The following is a 24,001-nucleotide window of genomic DNA, read 5'->3' as shown; positions in this document are numbered from 1 at the left end:
CAACCATATCTGTCACTCCCCAAATTTACCCCCAACCATAATTAAACCATACTCTTCTCATTTTCATATTACTCCAAATTGCACTCTCCATTTTCCAATTTTCTTTTCATTTTTCATTCATTCGCTCCAATTTTCCAATTTTCCAATTTTCCAATATTCTTTCCACCTTCCAATTTTACTAATTTTCTGAATATCATATCCATCACTCCCCAAATTTATCCCCAACCATAATTCAACCATACTTTTCCTATTTTCATATTACACCAAATTACACTCTCCATTTTCCAATTTTCTTTTCATTTTTCTTTCATTCGCTCCAATTTTCCAATTTTCCAATACTCTTTCCACCTTCCAATTTTTACTAATTTTCTGAATATCATATCCATCACTCCCCAAATTTATCCCCAACCATAATTCAACCATACTTTTCCTATTTTCATATTACACCAAATTACACTCTCCATTTTCCAATTTTCTTTTTTATTTCTCTTTCATTCGCTCCAATTTTCCAATACTCTTTCCACCTTCCAATTTTTCCCTAATTTCCTAACAACCATATCCATCACTCTCTCCATCCTCAACTTCCACTCGATCATCCGTTCGAAACCCTCCTTTATTCCAACCATACTCGTCAAACGTCTCCAAAACAAAGACTGCATAAATCCGAGCCACCCCTTCCGGAAATCGCGATTCCCGGTGGTTTCGAGATCCAAGCCATCTCGCGATCTATTCATACCCCCGATCTTCCGGCTAATTGAAATTCGCGAATCAATGTCCCGAGGACCCCGGCGGTTTTTCCATTTTCCCGCGTATTCAGGGCGGCATTCGGGGCTGGAATTCGCGCGGCGAAGACGTCGTTTCGGCGGAACGACGAGAGGCAGCGGCCTATGAAATATTAAAACACCCCGTGAGACAGGGGTTACGCGTTCCGGAGCCTCTCGTGGAAATGAATTCCAGCCGGAAGCCGGCTCCTCGCTTCCACGGAGGACTGTGCTCGATAATTCCGGGCCACCTGCGAGGAATCTGCCCGGGACCGGCCTTTCTTTCGCCCCGTTTTCATGTTTGCCCGTTCATTAAACCGCGACGAGGTTGTTGCGCCATTTTGCGGCGTGCCACGAATATCCGGATGTCGTGGAAAAATTTTCGTCCTGGCCTGGGCAAGGTTTTATTCCGTCACGGAGACGTCCGACCCCTTACACCGCGATAACGAATCCGACTCGCCGTTAGTTTCTCGCGTTGAACCCCATAAAGATGAATTACACTCGCATTGAACTAAAATTGTATTTGACGTACTTCAACGTGCGTAAAATTTGCGTAAATACAATTATTAATATTCGGTATTGTAGGTTTGAAGAAATTTTAATTTTGAGTTCCATGGGACTGTTAATTTCGAGGTAAAAATAATGGGGCTAACGTGGAATTAATTGACATAATTCTCCGTCGTGGTTAGGCGTGGGTTACATGTAACCATGACAGGTAGGTGTGAGAATGAAATAGTCCGAGATCGTTAAATTCGAGGCAAAAATAACTAACTTCCCCATAAATCTTCCTAATGAGCCCTAAATTCAAATAACCCTAAACTGCCATAACATCCTTCGATTCCCATAAATCGCCATTAAATAGAATTAAACAAGCATCGAGTTCCCATAATTCAAGGATCACAAACGCGCGGTAGCTCTGTGCGAGCGTGGTGGCGCCACGATCGATGCTTAATGGCGCTGTAATGGCGGCGCGTTTGCAAATTCGCACTTCGCATCTTTGCGCGTGAAAATCGCGTGGTTGCTGCCGCGGAAAATTTCCTTTCGATGTTCCAGCTCGGAAAACGCGTTTGAAAATCTACTTTAAAGCTGTTCAATCTTGAACACTCCTCTGCCCATGGGGAAACAGAATTTGACACCGAGAGTCGAGGGTTTACTCTTCGCGAAACTCGTTGCAACCCACTCTTCGATGCTCCAACCTATTTTTCTCCTTTTTTCCACCTTCCTATTTTACGTTCGCGGTGTTCGCGTGTTTGTCCTCGAAATTTGAGAGCCGGCCCGACCGCCAGTCGCGGTATTTTTAATCGCGCGAACCGAATTAAAACGCCGGAGGATCCTTGTTCCCATGGAGGAATTATTTTCAGGCACGTTCGTTCTATCCGATCGTTAGGCTAATCGGGAATTTTCTTTTCGTCTAATGGAACGTGGGAGACGGTGGAGTACAGTGTGGAGTATATGGGTACTCTCATAGAAGGTGTAAAAATGAAAGTAGAGTGAAATTGTGAAAGGTGGCTCGGATATATTGACAATGGATACGTTCATGCTAATTATTCGTAGGTTACAGTGCGTGGCGTTTAGCTCTATTCATCTATAATGAAGTGCAAAGGGTAAGCTCGATAACAACTGCATCGCAGGGGTGTGACTGTGGGGTGGTTCGAGTCTGGAACTAGGGTTCACGCGTATTAGAACGTTATTGGAATCATTTAGTAGTTGGTATAGCCTGTTACCCTGCCGTAGAATCGAGTTACGTGATTTTATTATTTAAGCATCGCGTAAGGGAAGTTAATCGATTTATTCACATACAAAACTGTATTTAATTACGTATGTATAAAAATGGTATTAATATTTCCATTCATTCGACATATGATTAGAACTAGAATAACTTTTCTAGGTATTTTCTAGAGTCTGGAAAAAATTTGTACCATGGAGAAATGTGGCATCGGATTATTATTATTCGAATTTCAATATATGCTAGATTTGAAAATAATATCGATATTTTTAATACAAAATGGTGACTATCTAATATTTCATTAGATAATATATTGACAATTTTATATTTAATTTTATCCGGTGATAGATCCAGGTACGAACCGTGAAGAAAAATTCCCCCGTACCCCAATCTCTATCCCATTTTTATTAACATTTTCATTCGTTCGTCATATAATTAGAACTAGCATAATTTTTCTAGGCATTTTCCAGAGTCTGGAGAAAATTTGTACCATGGAGAAATGTGGCATCGGATTATTATTATTCGAATTTCAATATAAGCTAGATTGGAAAGTAATATCGATATTTTTAATATAAAGTGGTGACAATTTAATATTTTATTAGATAATATATTGACAATTTTATATTTAATTTCATTCGGTGATAGATCCAGGTACGAACGGCGAAGAAAAATTGCCCCGGTACCCCGACTTCGATCCCATTTTCCAACCTCATCTAGCCACCCTCCCCCTTACCGTTCCCCGTTTGATCCAGCAAAGCATAACCCGGGCTCCCGAAACGCGACGGGGAAAAAAGAGGAAAGAGGAGGAAAACGGGGAAAAAATAGAAGGAAAAATCGAAAATCCGGCGAACTCGCGCGTTTCGCAATATTTGCGGACGACCGGTCGTTACAAGCGCGCGCGATTCGGGCCGGCCGATTTGCGGAAGCGGCCGCAGCGGACCCGCTGATGATCAGCGTGGAAATCGGCCGTGGACGAGCTGGCAAAGGACGAACGCGCGCCGATCATCGCGACGCTTGTTTGGATTTACCGATAACAAACAGCCGGAGTCGCGGAACAAAGTCGGCCCCGATTACAGCGTGCTCTGCGCGCCTTTCGACAAACAACGGACAGGGGCCTGATCATCGGCCCTTTGATCGCGATCGTCGCGCCGGTGTAACAAAAGGATCGCGCCGGTTTAAAACAATCGGCAAATTGTCACGGTTTAATCGCGTTAAGGATAATGGCGCATAATCAGCACCGCGAGAACGAACATGTGCGGTCGCCTTTGCTTCGTCACACCTGATTTCGTTCCGGGGTTGTTCCGCAGGGGTGGGAGAGGGGGTGACAACCGGGGGGGAAAAAGAGAGGAGAAAAAGTGGATTAGCATGATCGAGTCGGAGGTTAGACGGGGAATTATGCACTGGTCGAGACCGAGGGTAGCTCGATCCGTTAGGCGAATTCGCTGTTAGGGGTGCTCGCGACGAATGCACTGTTTATGGATTAGGTTTTGACACCTCGTGGGGTTTCTCGCTGGGTCGAGGGTAGAAAAATGGAGGTGGAAGGTATCGGAGGATGAGGTTTGGTCCGGTGTAGTAACTACGTGCTCGTTGGAAAAGTGAAATTTGTTTGGAAATTTAGGGTAGGTCTAGATGGAGAAGTATAAATAATCCAAAAATTTGGAATTTCCTTGTCATGGAATTAAACGTGTTAGAAAATACAGGAAACCTGGAATAGCATTCTAAAATTCGATGGAATAATTTTGTCCGAAGATCGGTAAACAGCTCGGCAAACACTGATTCAAAATGGCTAAGTTAAAAATTTCGAAGCTTCGTTCTTATTATAAAATTCGATGTGTCAAACGATATAGAAAGAGTGCAAAACAATGCTCATTAGGATTAAAAATTTCCACGATAAAATTAAAAAATTCGATAATAATATAAAAATTTGGAGAAATCGTGAAAGAAGCATGTAATTCGTGCTTCCTGCAGCAAAATCGGTTGCTATGTAAGAATCTCTGAATCTCTGACGTAGGAATATTTGGCAGAAGACGGAAAATTTCGGTGAAAATGGGAGCGAATGGAGGATTTTGTGATAACGGAGGGTCGAACGAAGTTTATGATTCTCGAAAGCCGTCAGCAGGAGTAGAAACTATCTCTTGGTCCGTGAACAACCTCTACAGAAAGATAAATCGACGAGGCTGCATAGGGGGCGCTGTTGAGCGGACGCTATGAAGCTATCGCGACGCGGATTCTTCCATCGAGCACCGAATCGATCGCGTCGTTTGGCTCCTGCTCATTGTGATCCGCTGGAGTGACTATCGGCGTAATGATCGCTGACCATGGTCATCCCTCGTTTATCCTCTTGCAAATCCACGCGTTACACGGGCAAGCACGTCCCACCACGGCATCGCCATTTCTAGACGACCACGTATTTTTACTGCCTGTCTTTCGAAATTTTCTCATTTCACGTCTAAACCATCCGTGAATTTTTCTTGGTCTCTATTGTCTAACATTTTCATCTAGAAATATATTTTTCTTTCCTTTATTCTTTCTTTTCAGTCTTTTTCTTTTTTATTATTGTGTTTGCGAATTTTAAGTCGGATCTATTTACTGCAGAAATATTTTAGTATTTGCGAATATTTTATATCAGTGAAATAATATTTTCATAATATATATATATTCTTCTTTATTAAATTTGCAAATCTCGAATGACACTGTAGAATTAAATCTAGTCATTGATAATTAATAGAGGTCCCTTGTTAAACAATTTATTTCAGAAACCTTGAAGATTTGGAAATTGAAGGTACTTGGAAATTTCGTGATAATGATTGCAATTTTTCTAATAACAAAGACAGGTAATAGGGAATATTTTTTTTATTATTGCGTTTGCGAATCTCAAGTGAAACCTATTTACTGCAGAAATATTTTAGTATTTGCCAATATTTTAAATCAGTGTAATGATATTTTCAGAAATATATATATATTCTTTTTCATTAAATTTGCGAATTTCAAGTGACACTTTCGAACCTAATCTAGTAATTGATAATTAATAGAGGTCGCTTGTTAAATAATTTATTTCAGAAACCTTGAGGATTTGGAAATTGAAGATACCTGGAATTTTCGCGAAAATGAATATTAGTTGGAATAATCAAACTGAGAAGCAGGAACGACGAGTTTCTCGTATTTCGCGGAAAGATTGGACCGTCTAGATCCGAGGGAAATGGTTCTAATTTTCGATATAGGCGGAAGACGTGTTTTCAATGGATTTTCCGTGAAATCTACGGGGTTAACGAGATCTTTGAGGCTGTTTGCACAGTTCCTTACGCGGCTAAGGGACGATCGATCGCAATTTGCCAGTTAACCTGATTGCCTCGAGTAACCATTTCCGTAATTGTAGTGGACCACGGTCATCTCTTGATCATTGTCTCGTAAATCCACACTCCGCGCTGTCCGGCACGTCGCGAGCGCAACCGATCGAATTGTCCGCTTGATCCGTGTATTCCGCTGCGCTTTTGCAAAATATTCGATTCTAGGGATCCGTGAAGAACCTCGTCGTACCTTAGAGTCACGAAACTGGCAAGTTAAAGGTATTTGGAAAATAATTTTTCCCCGATTTTATTGCCCGTTTTGATCTCGAATGGTCTCGAAGAACCGCGAGTCAAGAATAATCCTCAGGATGATGGATAAATTAATAAATCACAGGAAACACGTAAATATTCGCGAAATTTTCTTAGAAGAGTATAAAAGAACAATTTCGAGACCCAATCTTAAATTTCCATAGGATCCACCATTTTTCCACTCTAATCGAGCGAACTCCTGAAGAAGGTTGGGGAAGGAAGAAAAATTCAACGGAATGATCGGCCATTATCGAAATTAACGAGGATCCGCGATCGATTGCCGGCATGGTGGAGTGATATACGCGTGCTCGTGTATCCACTTTAGAAAATTAATACGTCAATTGGAACGACGGTCGTCCACGACGATGGTGGTTCTTGGTGGAGAAGAGACAACGTGGAACGAAGGATCGTCCAGTGTGTTTACCATCGGGAAAGGCCGACGTTGGGTACCGGTTACAGGGGGTTGGACGTTGTATAATTAATCACCGCTCATCCATCAAGCATCTCTGACGTCCTGGTCACTTCACCGCGATAATAGATTTCGCCTCGGCCACGGATCGAGTGGACGCGCCTGTCATGCGATAACGCCAGCCTTGGAATCGTTCAGGAGCTACGTGATCGAGGAAAATTCGCGAACGTCCATCGAGGGAAATTCGCGAAAGTCTGTAGAGGAAAATTCGTTAAAGCGTATACCGGAAAATTCGCGAGAGTCTACAGTGGAAAATTCGCGAGAATCTACAGTGGAAAATTCGCGAATACTTATAGCGGAAAATTTGAAAAAGTCTATAGTAGAAAATTTGCGAAAGTTTATAGTGAAAAATTCACGAATGTTTAGCAAAGGAAATTCACGAAAGTCTAGTAGAAAATTCGCGAATGTTTATAGTGGAAAATCCGCAAAAGTCTGTACTAGAAAATTTGCGAATGTTTATGGTGGAAAATTCGCGAATGATTATAATGGAAAATTCGTGATTGATTACAGTGGAAAATTCGCGAAAGTCTATAGTGGAAAATTCACGAATATTTAGCAAAGGAAATTCTCGAAAGTCTATAGCAGAAAATTCGCGGTTGTTTATAGTGGAAACCCCGCGGAAGCCTATACTGGAAAATTCGCGAATATTTATAATGAAAAATTCGTAAAAGTCTATGGTAGAAAATTTGCGAAAGTCTATAGCGGAAAATTCACGAATATTTAGCAAAGGAAATTTACGAAAGTCTATAATCAAAAATTCGCGAATGTCCATCAAGGGAAATGCGCGAAAATCTATAGTAGAAAATTCGTGAATTTCTATCAAGGAGAATTCACGAAAAATCATAGTAGAAAATTCGCGAAAATCTATCCAGGAAAATTCGTGAATATCTATCAATGGAAATTCGCGAAAATCAATAGTGGAAAATTCGCGAAAATCAATAGTGGAAAATTCGCAAAAGTCTAGATCCCTGTGTGTCAAAAATCTCCGTATATTATTAGCATGATTTACACAAAATTCGAGTAAGGCAGGGAGATGAAATTTAAAAAACTAAATAATAAAGATGGTAGCTACAAAATTGTACCTAATTTTTTAATCACACTGATTTAATCATTTATAAATAAATATAAATTATACATAATTTTGTGTATATTTCCTTCCGGTTAATCTACCCTCTGCGATTCTAATATCTCTAATTCACTATAGATCAATCATTCATATGAAAGAGAAGAAGAAATCATTCATGCATTTGTATTATAATATTATAATAGTTCAAACACTTTCATGCACAAATTCAAACTATATTCATTTTGCATAAAATTTTATTTAGTTTCTAACATCCCATAATAACATTATAACAACCCTAATTCACTGCAAATCACCCATCAACACAAGAAATTACTTCTATCCCTATATTCGAATCATTCTCCAAATAAATTCAAACTATCCTACACATTTTACAGAATTTCACATCCGACGAAGTATAATAATCTCCATCAGCCAGCGGTAAGGTTGCAGCACCCGTAATTCACCACAAAAGAAAACAATTCATTTACATCTCTATAATTCAATCATTTTAACAAACAAACCCAATATACAATGTACATTCTACTCAATTTCACATACAAATTTTTCTAAATAATTCTCAACATTCTGCAATAGAGTCACAACCACGCGAATTCTACACGAACCCACTACAACCACGAAACGAACCAGAAAGCAAGGAAATAAATACTAAACTCGAACGTTGAAAAGCAGCCCTAAATTTCCAAACGGACCGCAAAAATCATGCAGGTGCAGCTTCTCCCTGCGAGAAATTGAGAAACGAGTGCATCCTATCGATAAAACTTACCCGTTTGGCTGATCGGATCGGCCGAGCAGCGTTTCATAAGCGACGATTAATCAAAGTCGCATTTAGTAATTATCAGCCGCGACATTATGCCGGATGCCTGCCGGTTCGTAGGCGAATTTGCGTGCGCGGCCGCGAAATCGCTCGATTTTACTTCGCGTTCGGTAATTTATGCGCACTGAGCAAATAAGCCGGCCGGCCGGGTTACCGGTTAAAATAATCCGGAAGTTCCGGTGATTATTCGGAGCGAGAAATTCCCGGGGCTGTGATTCGGAACGAACAGAACGGGGACGATCGTTAAAAACATGCCTGTTTACATTTAATAAACGAGCCCGCGCAGCCACCCCCGCCGACTCCACGGCTTTTAATCGTGCTCGTTAACGGTAATTATTCCTAATCAATGGCGGCCGGCCGGTTTTAATTCGTCGCTCCGCGATAACGACGTGTCTGGGTTGTTTTCGAAGGGACCAGAGTCCCTCGATCGATCCTCTGCATCGATCGATCCAGGCACCGATCGTTTATGAGATCGATCTCCATGATCAGAGGGGGTGAGTTTTATTGGTGGACTTGGTGGTTGATAATTTACATCGAAATTTTGTATGAGATTATTTTTATGGAATATGTCACTAGCGAGGATAGGGATATTTGCATCCAAGACTGGGAGATTGTTAGGTTAGGTATCGATTAGTTTCTAGATTTAAGTTTGCAATGAAGTATGAGGGAGGAGTTATAATTTGACAGAATAAGCGAGTATACAAGTGGATCATAGTAATCTGAGGGTATTCAAGGGGTGAGTTAGATTGGTGGATTTGGTGGTTGATAATTTGAGAATTTTTATATAAGATAATTTTTATGGAATATGTCACTAGCGAGGATAGGGATATTTGCATCCGAGACTGGGAGATTGTTAGGTTAGGTATCGATTATTTTGTAGATTTAAGTTTGCAATGAAGTATGAGGGAGGAGTTATAATTTGACAGAATAAGCGAGTATACACGTGGATCATAGTAATCTGAGGTTATCCTAAGTGAGTTGGATTATTAGACTTGCTTGTTGCTGATTTACATCGAAATTTTGCATCAGGTTATTTTTATGGAATATGTCACTAGCGAGGATAGGGATATTTGCATCCGAGACTGGGAGATTGTTAGGTTAGGTATCGATTATTTTGTAGATTTAAGTTTGCAATGGAGTATGAGGGAGGAGTTATAATTTGACAGAATAAGCAAGTATACACGTGGATCATAGTAATCTGAGGTTATCCTGAGTGAGTTGGATTATTAGACTTGGTTGTTGATGATTTGTATTGAAATTTTGCATCAGGTTATTTTTATGGAATATGTCACTAGCGAGTATAGGGATATTTGCATCCGAGACTGGGAGATTGTTAGGTTAGGTATCGATTAGTTTGTAGATTTAAGTATGCAATGGAGTATGAGAGAGGAATTATGATTTGACAAAATAAGCGTGTACAAAAGTGGATCATAGTAATCTAAGGATGTCTTTAGTGAATTGTATTGGTGGAATTGGTAGTTCATAATTTGTACCGAATTTTTATACAAGGTTATATTTATGAGATAAGTCACTAGCGAGGATAGGGATAATTGCATCCTAGGGTGGAAAATTGTTAGGTTAGGTATCGATTAGTTTATAGATTTAAGTTTGCAATGAATTAGGAGGAACAAGTTATGATTTGAGAGATTGAGCATGTACACAAGTGGATCAAAGTAATCTAAGGGTGTCCTGGATGAGTTATATTATTGGACTTGGTGGTTGATAATTCATATCGAAATTTTGTATGAGGTTATTTTTATAGAATATGTCACTAGCGAGTATTAGGATATTTTCATCCGAGACTGGAAGATTGTTAGGTTAGGTATCGATTAGTTTATAGATTTAAGTTTGCAATGGAGTATGAGAAACGAGTTATGATTTGAGAGAGTGAGCATGTACATCAGCAAATGCATCATAGTAATCTGAGGGTGTCTTGGGGGTGAGCTAGATTATTGGACTTGGTGTTTGATAATTTGTATCGAATTTTTACATAACATCATATTTATGAAGTATATCGCTAGTGAGAATAGAGATATTTTCACCGAAGAATGAGAGATTGTTAGGTTAGATATCGATTACGATACGGAGTATTTCACGTGAAGTAAATACGACACTGGGATTCACGTTTCCAGATGGTTCTACTTTTCATGCAATAACGACACACGTGCTTACAAATCGAGTGTTTTGTTCAGACTGTCGACTGCCTCAGCTATAGACACCTAATTAGTCACCAAGCATCATACACTCGCAAGTATATCTATATCTGATACGAAGATTAACCGTTACCCTATCACAGATTAGTTAACAAATTTAAGTTTGCAATAGAGTACGAGAAAGTAAGAGTATAGACGTAGCCAAGGATCTATTTATCGTTTATCGTCATAACAGATTAGCTAACAAGGAAAGCATGTAACACTATTATGCTTGCTTGCACTAAGCATAGTGGCTGAGTCAACCTCTTATTCCCACAATTTTAATCATTAATCGGGAATGATATCACTCGATATTTCTTTACCACTACCACCCACCTGTTCCTCGTAAACTATGATAAAATACAGGGGTTGGAACGAAACGGGACGAAGGAATGGACCTGGATGGCCCACCTAGTCCATTAGATCCTCGTCACCCGGTGAAAACCGGCCGGCAGGCGTATCAGAGAAGAGAGAGAGAGAGAGAGAGAGAGAGAGAGATGCTTGCACCCTTTATCGGACTGGAAACAAATAACGAGATCATTGCTCGCGCGGAAAATGTCCCGTATGTATATGGCTGTTCGACAAACAGGGGCGATTCGGTGGATTCTGTGCGCTCGCTCTACTAAATGCTGCTATATTCCTGCTAATTCCCGGCCAATCCCCTGGGATCTCCCTCGCACCCCTTCTTTCCACGACTCAGCCGCGATAAACTCGGCCCTATGCACCCTGTCCATAGCCTCGTCTTCCTGTGTTTTCAAGATTTCGGGTTACTGTCTGAAAGCGAAAGTCTTTGTCCGGTTGATGTAAACGTGTGACGGGGTGATCTGAGTGGGTAGGGGGTGGATTTGGTCGATTTAGGTGCGTTTTGGTGTGTTTGGGTGTGTTTTGATACGTTTGGCTGTGTTTGGGTGCATTTGAATGTGTTTGGCTGTGTTTGGCTAAGTTTGAATGCGTTTGGCTGTGTTTGGAAGCGTTTGAATGCGTTCGTGTACGTTTGGCTGCGTTTGAGTGCTGAATTTTATACAAAGCTGAGTGATATTAGGCTCGACGTGTCTTTGCTTCTGAGATGAGGTTAGGTGGCGAATTAAATATCGAGTGTTAGGTATTCCATATTTATTGGATGATTTAGATTATTCTTCTTTAATCTTAATTTTAATTACAACAGAAACTTCGATGGATGTCATTTTCCACATCGTTCATTCTAAATTAAATTAGGCTGAACTCAAAGCTTCTAAGTTGCAGATGAATTTTTAAAACAAGTTTCGTTCCAAAAAAATATTCTGCTATTTTCTAAAATCCTCAGTTAGCCTTCTCAACCCCTAGAATTGAAATTTGTCAGAAGATTTGTACGTAATTTTATGTACACCATAGGCTACTTAAATTTACATAGTATCAACTCACTTATCTAAATTTCTACCAACAAAATAGTTTTCCAATTTCCAGTAATAATAAAATTCCGAAAATTTCTAACGATAGTAAACAATACTGCAAAGACTATTTATTTGAATATCTAACTAAAATTTTCGAACATCCCTTTTATTTTCTATCGATGGTAGAGCGAAGATGCACCGTATTTATACTTCAAACGTCACGTTTTAAAATTCTCAAAAAGGGAAATAGCAAAGGAGTTCGTTCTATTCCTTTCGATCGTTTCATGGCGCGTATCGATCAGTAAGAACCCCATAACAAGGGGTGTAAGTGCACGGGTCGAAGGGTGGAGGCCGCAACGCGTATAGTTGCCGTTTCATGGGGTGTTTTATTGACGGGTGTCGCGCTGCAGGGGTTCAACCGCGTTAAACGGCGTGATCTTAAGCCGGATCCCCATTGAACACCCCCTGCACCCCCGAATCTGTCGCAGGCCCGGTTAGGCGGATTCTCGTGCTATGGTGAACAGGTCTATTAGTCGGACCTTTCGCTCATTGTGCGATTCTTGCTCTTTTAAACGCTCCGCTGACACGTTTCTATGGGGGTGATGTTTCACGAGGTTCATAGTTGAAGCTGGAGTTTCGAACTCGTGATTAGATCGAGCTGCTCTCCTCTCTTCCTCGTCGATTTTGCGATTTTATAATTAGGTGGGGGTAGGAAAAATTTTGTAGAGGTTGGAATTAAATTTGGGAAGATTTAGATTCGAGTATTAGGCTTAAGAAGATTTCTAACAGTAGAATTACAGGTTTTCAAGGAGTACCTAAATATAGTATAACCTATACGTTATTCGTGATAATTAAAGCAATAGGATAAAAATAATTATTATCATATTCGGATAAAGATCTGTTATTTAAAAATAAAATAATAAAAATTAGCAAAATAATGAAAATTAATTTTACCAAAATTGCGTGACTTCGGCAATTCCAAAGAGAAAAAGCCTAAAAGCAGCCATTTTGGTCCCTTTAACAGTCCCAGTGTCAATAAACTGGAAAATAGGTAGAAAAAGTATTCTTTTATCACAGGAAAATAGTACAAAAATGTTAAGAAGAATTTTATGTTACACTTGATCACGAGATGAAATAATTTTGAAATTTGGAATTAGTTTCTCTTCGATACTTCTGAAATTTTTACGTATACGTAGAGGCCAAGACAAATCTACAATCCTTCTTCAGGGATGATTAAGAAGTGGTTTGACGTCGTTTGAAGATATTTAAGTTTGTCTATCATCTTCCAGAAAATTACTCTTTTATCCAATTTTTCTGGAAAAATTGGAAAATGGTTTTTCTTTTAGGTTTTCGATTTCTTTTCATTTTAATTCCACAAATTATAGCAGAGACTATGCAAAAATGGCGATAATCCGATTACCAAATAATTTTGCTCGTCATTCTCTCATTAGAAAATGGTTTACTACCAGATTTTCGATCTCTTTTCATTTTAATTCGACGAATTATAGCAGTGGCTATGGAAAAATGGCGGTAATCCGATTTCGAGATAATTTTGGTCGTCATTCTCCACGAGAGATGAAATAACAGACGGGAGAGCCGAGTGTAGAACAATATACGCATCCGTGTAATATTCTCTGGAAAAAGTGTCACTGCGCGAAAGGATTAGCGTTGGGAAAAAATTCGTCAGAGCCGGATAGATGTACAAGAAGGCAAACAAAGCGTAGATCAAGGGACGCGTGGCAAGAATTACAATGTTGCAAATGCATGCGCTTTTGTTACACGTTCGCCACTGTATTTCGTAGGATGAACCAGGCTTTAGATTTACCCGGCCACCGTTGACAGCTTTATTATTATGCGTTCTTCGCAGGAAACACGCATCTGTTCCACCCCCTCTGTTAGACGCTAAATTCCCCAAAAGCTGCTGCGTATCTCGCCATGAAATTATGGCGCGAGACGGAGCGTTCTACCGGTTATGCTCCATGGAGTGTGTGTAGGGCTGACAAACACGACTTATTCTCTTATTATTCCGGTTACTTCGATCTCTAACACGATCTTCGTGAATTAAAATTCTATTTTTTTGTGGAAAATTGTTGCGAGCGAAGGGAACTATAATAACACGTTCTATGGTTGTTATAATTCTGGCAGACGTGATTTATTTTCTTATTAGTCCGAATATTTCGATTATTTTCAGCCATGTGCGATATTTGTGTTTCAAAATTTTATTTTTTTGTGGAAAACTGTTGCAAGTGAAGAGGAACTATGATAACGTGTTCTCTGGCTGTTATAGTCCTAGTAGACATGATTTATTTTCTTATTAGTTCTATTATTTTGATTATTTCGAGCCATGTGCGATTTTCGTGTTTCAAAATTTTATTTTTTTGAGGGAAATTAGTTCAAAGCAAAAAAGAACTATGATAATGCGTTCTATGAGTTTTATAGATCTAGTAGACGTATATAGTAGATCTAACAGACGATTTATTTCCTTATTATTTCGAATATTTCGATTATTCTGATCAATATGCGATTTTCGTGCTTCAAAATTTTATTTCTTTGTGAAAATTGTTCCGAGCAAAGAGAAACTATGATAACGCGTTCTATGGTTGTCATTGTTCTAGTAGACATGATTTATTTTCTTATTAGTTCTATCATTTCGATTATTTCTCGTCATGTGTGGTTTTCGTGCTTGAAAATTATGTTTTTTGGTTGAAAAATATTCCAAGTGAATAGGAATCATAGTAACACGTTCTATGATACATACATAGTTCCAGTAAATATGCCTTATCCTCTTAATATTCCAATTATTCCGATTATTTCAATTCACGTGCGATTCTTTTGTTTCAAAATTATATCCTTTTGTCAAAAAATATTCCAAGTGAAGACGAAACATAGTAACATGTCTATGATATATACAAATAATTTTACCACACGTGATATATCTTCTTAGTATTCCGATTATTCCAATTATTTCAATTATTCCGATTATTTCGATCAATACTCGATTTTTGCGTCTCAAAATTGTCTTCCTTATTAAAAATCAATATTCCAAATACACAAGAACCGTAGTCATCTATTCTATAATATACATAATTTCAACAGACACGAGTCATTCTCTTATTCCAATTATCTCTGTCCGTCAGCAATCTTCGCGCTTCAAAATTGTCTTCCCTCTCCAAAAAATTATTCAAAATTCACAGAAACCCTGCCAACGCGTTCTATGATATATAAACCTCTAATATCCACGATTTATTTTCCTATAATTCCGATTATTCCAATTATTCCGATTTTTAACACGATCTTCGTATTCCAAAATCGTCTTCTCACGTACAAAAATATTCGAGGCGAGGGGGGATTCGTGATAACGCGTTCTTCTGCGAAATCGTCTGGCATTCGCGCAGAAAAAGACGCAAGACTCTCGTCAAAGGATAAATCTTATCAACACACGGCACGCTGAAGACGGGCTATAAATTTCAGAAAGCTTGATAGCGCCACGGCGCGGGCTACCAGCTCGTTCTTAATCTACACCGTCTCAAAAACCTTGAAACAACGTTATTTCGCGTTAAGAGCAAAATGGTAGCCTCGGATTTCGATTCGTTGCTCGTGGTTTGGAACCAAAGGTCGAAATCGAAGAGCGATTTCGAGACAGAGGATTCAACGAATGCAGGTTTGCGAGAGGATTCAACGGAAGTCGAGTAATATTCTGGAGAAACGGAGAGCGGGGAATTCTTTCCTGAGTTCCACGAATTTTTCGAATGCAGAGTTCGCAGAGGTGTTCCGAGAAGCGATAGCAATACGTGGTTGATAAGAAATCGTGGACTGCGCCATTCGAGGCGAAGGAAAAAGACGCAAGGCGGTGACCTGTGAGATGGAATTTTACAAGAAATGGAATATTCCTCGATACTGAATCATATCTTATCCCTTCACGCTAGCTTCGTGCGAATATTTTATTTTAATACGCGAAATTATTTGTTTTAAGATGGGTGTACTATTGGTTGAATTACTTGTTTATTTAGTATCGAAAAATTAATTATTTTTCGGGTATGTAATGTTTAAGCGAATGGTAAACTCGTTCTGGTGAAACGTATTTAATTGCAAAATTAAAAATGGCATGTGGAAATGGATTAATTAATAAAGCACTCAAAGCAGAAACCCAGTACCATTATAGGATTAGGAAAATTATTTTCAGAATAATTGAACGAAGTGTATTTCATGGAAAATTAAAAATGGCACATGAAAATGGATTAATTAATAAAGCACTCAAAGCAGAAACCCAGTACCATTATAGGATTAGGAAAATTATTTTCAGAATAATTGAACGAAGTGTATTTCATGGAAAATTAAAAATGGCACATGAAAATGGATTAATTAATAAAGTATTCGAAACAAAATACCAATGCCATTATAGGGTAAGGAAAATTATTTTTAGAATAATTAAACGAAGTGTATTTCATGGAAAATTAAAAATAGCATATGAAAATGGATTAATTAATAATTTATTCAAAGCAGAAACATAGTGCTATTATAGGATTAGGAAAATTATTTTTAGAATAATTGAACGAAGTGTATTTCATGGAAAATTAAAAATGGCACATGAAAATGGATTAATTAATAATTTATTCAAAGCAGAAACATAGTGCTATTATAGGATTAGGAAAATTATTTTTAGAATAATTGAACGAAGTGTATTTCATGGAAAATTAGAAATGGCACATGGAAATGGATTAATTAATAAAGCATCCAAAACAAAAATCTAGTGCCATTATAGGATTAGGAAAATTATTCTTAGAATAATTAGACGAAGTGTATTTAATGGAAAATTATAAATGGCACATGGAAATGGATTAATTAATAAAGTATTTAAAGCAGAAACCCAGTACCATTATAGGATTAGAAAAATTATTTTTAGAATAACTAGATGAAGTATATTTAATAGCAAAATTAAAAATGGGACATAAGAATAGATTAATTAATAAAGCATTCTAAGCAGACATCTAGTGCCATTTTAGAATTGCTAAATTTTCTTCAGGATCCCTTTAAAACGCTACTGAACAAAATTCCAATATTTCTCAACAAATAACAATAGCCTCTCTCCTAAAAATGAAAAGAACTACAATATAAAGACTCACAAAGGAGAAATGGGTAACAAATTCCCATTATAGACAATATCTAAACTACTCAGGTACATAAGCCACTTCAGAACCACCAAAATTCCTCATCCACACTTCCACAACTTAAAAAATCTACAAAATTCTAATATCCTCCAAAAAATAATTTTTTCTTTTACAAAAAATCCCCACATAATATTCAAGATATCTAGATATATACCTATAGTGCCATTTTATGATTCTCAAAATCTCCCTAACTCGTTCATGATGCTACTTAAAAAAGCTTCTGACATTTCTCGACAAATAAATCTTTCTCAAAAAAAGAAGAAACAAAAATTAGTCATGTCGAGGTTAGGTTAGGTTAAAGTAAAATAAATCTCTTTCTCGAAAAAGAAGAAACAAAAATTAGTCATGTGGAGGTTAGGTTAGGTTAAAATTTCGTATTCTCGTTTGCACCTCCTTTGCCCAGCTCGGTTAGCCGCAATTAGCCAGAATTTACAGGAAAATAAAACAGGCGTCGGAGTTGTCTGATTTTGCTTGGCGCGAGAAAATAACGAGGCCAACGATCGAGGAGGCACGAGTTCATCGCAGAATTCCTAGCGGAATAGTCGCAACGCGACGATACCAGTTCGCACGACGATGGTGCGTGTTTGCACAGCGATAAATTGACTTGTAGTACCTGGCGCCCGTCTCCTTAGCCATCCCGTCATCTTGGTCCGCGCGTCTGCGCCAGAAATAAGGCGTTCATTGTTTTCCATTAACCTCGAGTCAGTTCCTGTACTACAATTTAACTCGTCCCATTTTAGACCCGAGTCTCGCGAACCTGCTCCAGGTATTTCTCTTGTCGTCACACTCTTCTCATCGTTCGTTCAATCAATAGTATTTTTCTATGTTTATTCCGCATTTATTCGTAATTTATTTCGTCGAAAAAATTCGCGATATTCCTTCGAGATTGGAATTTATTTATGAAAGTAATTAAATTTGTTCCCTGAATCTTTTTTATTCGATTTTTATTCGAAAGATGAGAGTTCCAGTTGCTGTTTAATGGAGTTAATCGATGTGGAAAATTAAAGAGTTTTCGAAGTTTGAAAGAAATTGGTGGAAAGGGGGTAAAAGATGTGGATTCTTGCACAGTTTGAGATACGTGGAATTTTGAGATAGATGCACGGTGGTAATTTTTGGTAGTTCAGTTTAGTTTAGGAATTTTTCGTGCGACTCGAAAATAATTGAAACCCTCGTTTCTTCGGGGTAGAAGAATTCAAACTTTTATCAAAAACACGCTGTATCTTGGAAACACTCAGCTTCTACTTAAACAATGCCCAACCCTCCACGATCTCTTCCGTCCCCTAAACTCAGGGCAGAGGGAGTACAATTAAAAGAGCCCACCTTCTATTGTACCATTGTATTCCGCCATTCTACCATCCTTTGACCCCTTGTCTTCCGATATCAAGTCATACTCGTAATAGACTATGGCCGAATAACCATAAACGAAAATGATATTTTAGAAGAAAATTTTTAAATTTTAATTTTAGCTCAGACGATAGTAATTTTGTTGCCAGGCGATGGGAATAAATATGTACTTACTTGTAATTACCTTTTTAAATGAATAAATAAATATAAATCAATCCTAATTTAGTTAGAAGATGATATCTACGCATTTCCAATCTCTGCAAAAATAGAATAAAAATTAAACACGTCGATTTAACTTGCTTGATTATAATTCCAATATTAATAATATGAAAAAGTTTTATGTCAATACTGCAACCCGATTTCCAATAATTTTAAAAATAAAATACTCCAAATAAGTCTTTCAAACTACTTTTACTATTAAAATTCCAATATTAATAAAGCAAGAAAGATTTATATTGATACAGGCAACATTAATTTGCGTTCATCTGCAGAGAGGTAATTTTAACTAAATCAACCCTAAAGCAAAACCTTGGAATAAATATTAACTCTAGGTTTATTAAAAATACTTCAAATTTCCAATCATTTTTGCAATAATAAAATATCTCACACAAGTCTTTCCAATATTGAATTGATACAACAAAATGTGTATTTTATAATAATACAAATCAGTGCTAACTTACATTGATCTACAAAAGGCTAATTGCACCCCAAACAACCCTATATAAAATTAAAGACCAAATGAAGGACCTAATAAATTGCACGCCACTTCCAATATTAATACAACAAAGTATATATATTAAATAATATTTCTGAATATTTTATAGTTGGAGCAACTGCACACTAATATTAATCTGCAAGGGGTTAACTGCACCCCCAGTAACCCTATACCAAATCACCAAACGTAAGACTGCAAGACACTTCCAATATTAACACAACAAAATTTAGAAAATATTTAGAAAATATTTCTTAATATTTTATAATTGCAACAATCTAGTATTAATTCATATTAATCCGCAAAGGGTTAATTGCACCTAAACAACCCCTATACAGAATCACCAAGCGCAACACATGACGGATTGCACTAAACTTCCAATATTAACAAAACAAAATTTATAAAATAGTTTCTAATATTTTATAATTACAACAACCTAGCATTAATTTATATTAATCTACAAAGAGTTAACTGCACCCCCCCGCATCCCTATACCAAATCACCAAAAGCAAGATTGCACGCTACTTCCAATATTAATATAACAAAGTAAATATATTAAATAATATTTCTGAATATTTTATAATTGGAGCAATTGCACACTAACTAATATTAATCTGCAAAGGGTTAACTGCACCCCCGGTAACCCTATACCAAATCACCAAAAGCAAGATTGCACGCCACTTCCAATATTAATACAACAAAGTATATATATTAAATAATATTTCTGAATATTTTATAGTTGGAGCAACTGCACACTAATATTAATCTGCAAGGGGTTAACTGCACCCCCAGTAACCCTATACCAAATCACCAAACGTAAGACTGCAAGACACTTCCAATATTAACACAACAAAATTTAGAAAATATTTAGAAAATATTTCTTAATATTTTATAATTGCAACAGCCTAGTATTACCTCATATTAATCCGCAAAGGGTTAACTGCACCTAAACAACCCCTATACAGAATCACCAAGCGCAAGACCTGACCGATTGCACGACACCTCTACGTCCTCCTGCGACTCTCTCGAGCACCCTTCCTCCAGGAGACATTAGCATGACGCAACGGCATCTACCAAGAAGCAGAATCGTCTGTCGCAGCGGGTTTCCGGTGAAAGCCGCGGTTTTTCAGGTAAACGGTAAACGCCCCGAGGTACCACGAGGTACCTTTCCCCGGGTACCTTGGACGCGAGGACGTGGAAACCGGCCGCGATCCAATGTTTGACCCTCGGCCGGTTGGGCAAACAGCGGCACGCTCAGGATTTCGTCGAAAGGGCCCGATAGAAGAAGCTCTTCGCCGGGCCCTCCAACTTCCGTCCTCCCACCACCTTCTCCTCGCCCTCTCGTTCCCCGAAGCGGCGTAAAAGCCTCGAGTGCCGCCGTTTTTTGGCCCCGCCGTGTTTTCTCTGCTCCTCCGTCGCCTCCTTGCGGCACTGGATCAGGTTTCCTGGCCCTCCGGACCATGCAAATGGAAATGAGGGCCACTCTCGGTCCTTTTCCTAAGAGCGACGCTCCTCGTGCTTCTGCTCACCTTCCAAATAGGTCTGTTTCGAAGTTCCGTTGCTGCGGATAGGTTGGATCTGCTTTGGGACCAATTTTCAGGAGATTGGAGGAACAGTTGAGAGAATTAAATAGAAAGAGAGAGATAATTCGAGGATTTTATTTTTCGCCATTCCGGATTCAAGAATTCGTTACCTACATCTCGCAATTCCAAAATTTTCCGAATTTTTGGTACTGGTTTCAAAAATACCTCTATACCTCGAACTTAAAAAATTCCTTATGTTACAAAGTTTCAGAATTTCCTGTATCTTAAAGTTTAAAAATTTGCAATATCTAAAAATTAAAGAATTTGCAATATTTCAAGGTCTCAAAAATGCCTAAACCTAGAAGTTTCAAAATTCCCTATATTTTAATGCTCCAAAGCTTTCAACATCTCAAAGTTTCAAAATTTCCTATATCTCAAAGTCTCAAAGATACCTATATCCCAAGGTCTCAGAAATCCCAGGATCTCAAAGTTTCAAAATTCCCTATATCTCAATGTCTCAGAGATACCTATATCCCAAGGTTTCAGAAATCCCTATATCACAAAGCTTCGAAATTCCCTAGATCTCAATGTTTCAAAGCTTCCAACATCTCAAAGTTTCAAAATTCTCTATATCTCAAAGTCTCAGAGATACCTATATCCCAAGGTTTCAGAAATCCCTATATCACAAAGCTTCGAAATTCCCTAGATCTCAATGTTCCAAAGCTTCCAACATCTCAAAGTTTCAAAATTCCCTATATCCCAAAGTCTCAGAAATCCCTATATCTCAAAGTTTCGAAATTCCCTAGATCTCAATGTTCCAAAGCTTCCAACATCTCAAAGTTTCAAAATTCCCTATATCTCAAAGTCTCAGAGATACCTATATCCCAAGGCCTCAGAAATCCCTATATCTCAAAGTTTCAAAATTCCCTATATCTCAATGTTTTAGAGATACCTATATCTCAAGATCTCAAAAATTCTTATACCTGAGAGTTTCAAAGCCACCTATATCGCAAAGTTTCGACGACTTCCGACACCTGGAAGCGGGAAAGTAGCAAATTTTCCCAAACTCTCGATAATTTCCGACTAATTACGAGACACAGGTTTAAATTTCCACGCATCGACGGGCCGAGAGTTCGATCATCGAATTCTCCTCCCGCGCGCGCGGACTCTTGGAAATTAAGCGAGCGGAGGAGCAGAAGATTGAAACGCGATGGAACGATATCGATACTCTCGAAGGCGGCACTCGATGCTGCGGGTCGGGGACTTTCTCTTGGCGTGGCGAAGATCGATTGGCCGATTTGTCGAGAGACACGGAGTTCCGGCACGCTTCCTTTGTTTTACGTAATTTCCGCGCCAATATTAGCACGCTGCGTTCCGTCGACGTGTTCTCTCTTCTCTCTCTCTCTCCTCTCTCTTTCTCCTCCTCTCCTCGTCTCTCTCTCCCGAGAGTCGACTTCGTGTATTGGTTTGTGTGTTCTTCGCAAACAAACCAATCAATGTCGATGCCTTAACTCTCTCTCCCTCTCTCTCTCCCTCTTTCTCTTACACATGCGAGCTTTTCTCGTTTTAAAGCGGCCATGAAAAAAAGCTCGCCTTCTCTTTCTCTCTCTCTCTCTCTCTTTCTCCTTCCTCCTTTCGCCGGAACAGTGGTATAGAAATTAACCTCTTGAAAAGAGAGAGAAAGGGAGAGAGAGAGAGAGAGATCGGTGTTTGGTTTGTAGTTTACGACCACTCGCCATGTTGCGTCCCTGTGTATGTAGATTGGACGAAGAATCGGTTCGATTTGTTTTTGAACCTCGTAAATGGCTCGAATTAATTTGTACTATTATTGTTCCTTATGTTGCTTCAGATATAATGTCCCTGATTTATGAATTTTAATAAAGATTAGTAAACGAATGTTAATTCTTCGTGCATCAAAATTCATTTTGTTTAACCCTAATCTAACCCAAAAGACTATTAAAAATACAGATTTCTTTTTAAAATTATTAAATAAGGAAGTACCTACTTTCATTTAGAATATTTGTCATAGAAATTATTTCCTTTATACATTTCTCTCTCTTTCTCTATTTCATTAGTATACTTTGTCTCTCTTTGTATATTTTTGCGTTATAAAGATAGTTAATCCAAATTTACCTAATTGGTAGATGACGTCAGAACTACACAGAGTGCAAGTATCTAAATCTCCTAGCCCAGATTAGGCTAACTGTACCTAAATTTAATAGGTATTCTGCACCAGTAATTATTTCTCTATGTTGCAATGATAAATAATAAATTATAGCAACAATTAATACACGAATTAAGTACTGACATATTAATTCCCATTGTCCAGTGATTCACGCGTGAATATTATTCCTGCAACGGTATCTCAATGGAGATTGACATTAACGTGCTGACGTACAATTTGTCAAACGTCATCAAAGTCAAATTGGCGAAATAAAAATAAAAATAAAAATGTTCCTACATATTTAATCCACACATTCTCCATTTCCATCTGCCTCGTATCTCCAACCTGTATGTGCACCTCTGCCCATCCCCATCCCCTCTGGCAACTCGCACCCCCGTCTTTATCAATTCCTTCATCCCTCCTATCCAAACAGAAATGCCCGAAACGTGGTTAGAAATATGGCGGCGCGATAGGAGCAGCGACCCAAGATTCCAAAGGAGGCCAAGGCAGGTGTGTCGGCCACGGGGACACGGAAACCAGCGGAGAAACGTCGGAGAGAAGCAACGACGGCCGAGACAACGTTAAAAGCCGACTCCGTGGGCGTCTGTTTGCGTAGATCCAAGAGATCGGACAAGTGGCCAGGCCTTTGTCGGACTCTCCGTGGGTGGTTCCCCATTTTTCGCCTCATCTTTCTCCTTTCCACGCGTCCCTCGCGTAACAGCCGCCACCCAGCCACCCCCAACGAGTTAGCGTCACCCTCGCAGACTCTCACCCTTCTGCTGTCGCTTTGCTTGCACGTCGCTGCAGATTTCGTAGATTTCGTAGATGTCATAGGCTTCGTACTGCTTCCGGAGTGTCGTTAGTTGGCGAAGTGAAGGGGTAGAAGACCACGACGCCATTTTTGGCTTGCTTCGAAGAGCAAGGATTGGATGGATCTAGACCAAAGGTCTTTATTGCGGTGTTGAGCCTTCTACTCTTGTTTTCCTGCAGTAGATTTTGTGGATTTGTGGATTTTCTAAGATTTCGTCCTGCTCAAGAGTCGTTAGTCGATGAAGTCGATTAAGGGATGAAGGAG

This window comes from Eufriesea mexicana, unplaced genomic scaffold (assembly GCF_001483705.2).
Source record: "Eufriesea mexicana isolate 0111107269 unplaced genomic scaffold, ASM148370v2 scaffold54, whole genome shotgun sequence".
NCBI classification, from domain to species: Eukaryota; Metazoa; Arthropoda; class Insecta; order Hymenoptera; family Apidae; genus Eufriesea; species Eufriesea mexicana.
The sequence above is the reverse complement of the archived record's forward strand: the minus strand, read 5'-3'. Positions refer to the sequence as shown.